This window comes from Coregonus lavaretus (genome assembly GCF_964263955.1).
Source record: "Coregonus lavaretus genome assembly, chromosome: 15".
NCBI classification, from domain to species: Eukaryota; Metazoa; Chordata; class Actinopteri; order Salmoniformes; family Salmonidae; genus Coregonus; species Coregonus lavaretus.
Genome location: NC_140002.1, coordinates 32,470,289 through 32,474,910, shown reverse-complemented (window position 1 = coordinate 32,474,910; position 4,622 = coordinate 32,470,289).

Below are 4,622 nucleotides of genomic sequence, written 5' to 3'. Positions count from 1 at the left end.
GGAATGTTATCCCCGCCCACTGACGACCCATTAGGTGTTCAGAGTAGCCAGAACATTCCAACCCTACCGTTACGCTTGTTTACCCTGTGCTGCACTTGGGTCAGAACGCCATCATGGTTAGATTAAGACCGCTGAGCCGGCGCGAGATATGGGTTGGAAAATATTTCTCAACGCAAGGATGGGAGATGCTGCTGTACTCCAAATTGTACCTTTATCCAAACTGATACATCGAGAAGATTGAAATACTGCTTGTTTTTCCAGAAAATTGCTGTTTTCGTCCTCATGCTAGCTAGCAGCAGCCACCGCAGCCATTTTGGAATGGCAGTGTCAGCCAATTAGCTATTTTGTTGTTCAACACAACATGCCATTCCAAAATAGAGCCCCACAGTGAAGGTGTCACAATACCCATAAAACCTTGTGGTCAAACAAGGAAATGTTTCCAATCATTTTTACGCACCATTCATTTTTCCCATAGCGGATTTTAGAAACACTTAAAATAAGGGCTGTGTTTCGTGTAGGCTTACCCTGGCATGACGTTTTGATAACCATGTAAATCTCTCTCAAGGACAAGGTGACTTTTATCAATATATTCGGCTCTATTTATTCTCATATTCGAAAATGCTAATTAGCATCAAAGTAGACATCATGCAAGACTAAAAATCCCTGTAAACTCCTGCACATAATCTCTAGCTGAAACCTTTGCTAAACAGGTATTGTGTCAATTTAAAACTTGCACAAGACAGTTCACAGAATTGTCCATTTAAAGACATTTAACCAATTTATTCATTTCTACATTTAGCTAACATTAGATAGTTAATCCAGAGATTCTTACCTTTACCTCGATTCGGCAGTCTCGTCCAGATCACCATGGTATTTGTAGGTCTTTATGAGAGCCACATTAGCAGCTAATTAGAATTTCATTTTTTGTGGATAAATACATGCAAATATATTGATAAATCACCTTGTCTTAGAGAAGTTTACATGGTTATCAAAACGTCACACCAGGGTAAACCTACACAAAACACAGCCCTTATTTTCAGTGTTTCTAAAATCCTGTATTGGAAAAATTATTAAAACCATTTCCCTGTTTGACTGCTAGGCTTTATGGGTATTATGACTCATACTGTGGCACTCTATTGCTATTGTGGGTACTGCTAGCTAGCATGATCTTTCTTTTGCTATAAAAAAGATTATCTTATGTGTTTATTTGTACACTTGGGACTTTTGATATCAATACCATTCATAAATAGACTAGGTTATATTCTAAGTGTATCTTGAAAACACATGACTTTTCATTACCTGGGAAATACCTGTTATATTTGATTCAATAAATACAAATAAAAAACTGCTTGCTAGCACAAGGACGAAAAGGGCAGGGTCGGAAACTCGGGACCTCTGAGTTAAAATGAACGTATGTTATTTGCATAGAGCTTCCTATTGGTTGATTTTGGTACCTTCCAAGCAGGTTTTCCGTTAGCCGGTAATAGGCATATTTTGTCAAATAAAAAAATTGAAAAGCCGATAAATAAAATTGGCACCGGCCAATTGTCCGGGAGAAGAAGAAAAAATCCCATTGCAAAATAATGCATTTTAGCCTATTCATTGATGGTAATACCAGTTGATGTAAATCAGTGGAGGCTGCTGAGGGAAGGCTCATAATAATGTCTGGAACAGAGAAAATGGAAAGGCATCAAACACATGGAAACCATGTTTTTGATGTATTTGATACCATTCCACCTATTCCGCTGCAGCCATTACCACGAGCCCATCCTCCCAAATTCACGTGCCACCAACCTCCTGTGATGTAAATACATTTGACTGGTCATGCTTATTGGTCTATAGGTTAATTTGCATAATTTAGTGGAATTAAATTGGCATGTGTGTACAGTATATTCGTTATGTATCCTATTTATCACACGTGTACAGAATACAGATAGTAGCCTATTTGATCTCCTTTCTTTCAGATATTTTCATCTCTGTCACATGAAACCGCTCACTTGTGCAGTGCCATTTTGACAATGCTGTTTTCCCGCTAATTGCATTATGGAACAAACATTCGGGCGTAGCCTAGTGCCTTGTGGGCATTGCTGCGCTTATGTGAAAAAATAATAGTTTCTCAACATTTAATGGTAAACGTTCTGATCTGTTGCATCAGACTCATTGCTTAAAAAATAAAATAAATGTAGCATAGGCCTACTGGTTGTATGAATTTGGGATCTATCGTCCGACAACTGTCCCAGAGTCGGTTTGGAATAGGCTAGTTCTTTCTCGACAAGCTGACCAATAGAATAGGTAGCCTAAACTTTTCTACTATAATAGATTGATATAGGCTAGTGATTTTGCTGTTTGTTACTCATCTTGTTGGCTGAGGAAAAGTAAATGGGGGCAGTTATTCTAACATGTTCAAAGTACACATCAGAATTCGGTAAGAAGGACCGCACATCATTGCATCCTCGACTTGAATGTTCTGTTAATATGAATTACCATATTCCAAATGTGATTTCTGTCATTCTTGGCACCGTGGATGGACGCCCTAATCAGGTTACGCACCCAATGCATATGGGTCCAGTAAATTAAAATGTTGAAGCTCAAATGTCCGGCGCCACATTTTCCTAATTGAAACCCTGCTCCCAAGTGGGAAACTCAGGATCTAACTCTTCCGCCTAGGTTAGCAAGTCTGACATTTTTTCAGAGTTTCCAACATGACGTGAACGTGGCATCAATCTAACCATGATGGCGTTCCGACCCCAGTGCAGCTCAGTGTAAATAAGCATAATAGTAGGGTCCAAATCTTCTGGCTAGTGAGAGCAAATGAATGGCAGTCTGCCCATCACACAGAAGTCATGTTCCCCTGCTCAGGACAGGCAAGGCCCCAGGCAAAGATGGTGGATAAATGAAGATAGTTCACTCAGGCTGTTTACCATTTTAACAAAATTGTCAATTCCGGTCTACTTAACTGGGTGTGTCTCCAATAGACACCAACGCAATAGAGGGGTTGATTGTTTAGCAACAAAATCGACGCCTGCATAACTATGGGGCAAAAAGATGGGGTTGGCTTAGATTGTTGACAACATTTAAACTATTTTTAGTCTCTAATGTTTATTGAAAACATAAATACATTTGCACAATGAGCAATTGACTCTCAAATACATCATCTGTAATTTATTTCAGTTGTTGGTTAGTTAGCTAGCAATTTTTTTCCAGTCAAAACACCTCAAAACAAGACATGGTATCAAGAACAAGATCAAACTAGCTGAAACGAGCCACCTATGATTCCCCACATGGCAGCTTGTTGTCATTAGCTAGGTTTCCATCCAATTTGCGACAGATTTTCATACGAATATTCTAAAATCTGCATAAAGAAAATATGAAGATTTTCCCACCAGTGGTGTTTCCACCAAAGGGAATTGGTGCAGATAAAAATCAGTGCGTGATGACATAACGCACACAAAAATAAATGTTTCGCTTAAGTTTTCATGTACCGAATAAAAATCTAAAGTTCAATGTGTTTCCATTGCATTGTCAACACTACCAATAGTTTTGTCACAAAAACGGTTGCATTAAATAGCAAATGTACCTACTCTGGTCTTGACATGTGTGCTCTAGCCAACAGCTCGCAGATACAGTGCGGGTAGGCTAGTGTACATAATGAGATTATTATGGATAAGAGTGAGAATATTTTTATTTGTCAAACGGCAGTCAAGCATCGATCATCATCCCACCAGAATCAGACCCTCACCTTCGATATTTATTGGAAAGGCGCGTCAAGATCACTGTGCACTTTCACCACCCTGTGAAATTCATCATATATAAATTATTTAATCTGTAGCCTAATAAACTACATGGTTTCCCGAGTCGTAGTGGGAGGACCACACACAATATCATCGCGTGACTCCAAGTTTACTTCGATATGATGGTTATTATATCAATATTTGCGCATAAAGTCGTTTCCACCGCCATTTCTGTCATTGTTAATTTTACCGACACAAAAAGATCCTACCATGTCGAATGAGCAAATTATCTGTAGGAATTTATAAAATTGTACCAAAACTTCCTGTTTCCATCACTGCTGTCGTGATTTTAAAAAATATACTGTATGACTTATACGGTACTCGCATAAAAACTGTGGATGGAAACGTGGTTAGAGTTGCTAGTGTAGTGTATTAAGAATTATGACTTTGCTAATGTTTTCAAGTGGAACCTGAGAGGATGTTTATTCAGTTTCAGAGGGAGTTGTTTTAGGGTGACACCCCATAGAACAGACAGGGAGTGTGTGTTGTAGACAGGGATTGGACAGTAGAGGGAGCCACCCATATTTGGGGAATATTATAAGTACTGGGTTTGAACAAAGAACATTAGAGCGGACATTGTAATTTGGAAAACACTGCTCTCCGGGTGATCATGACATCTGTAAACTTATGCTGAAATCTTGTGATATGAATAAAACTTATGACCAAAGTTCAGTATAAGCGGACTCCTTTGTTACAGCATAATTAGCAACATTGACTCGACACTACAAATTTGGGGCCGAGTGATGAGGCGGGTCTGCGTCTCTTCAGTGTTATATTCATGAGCAACGACGTGACTCTCGCTCAAGACGCCGGCTTAAGGTGAGATTTCTC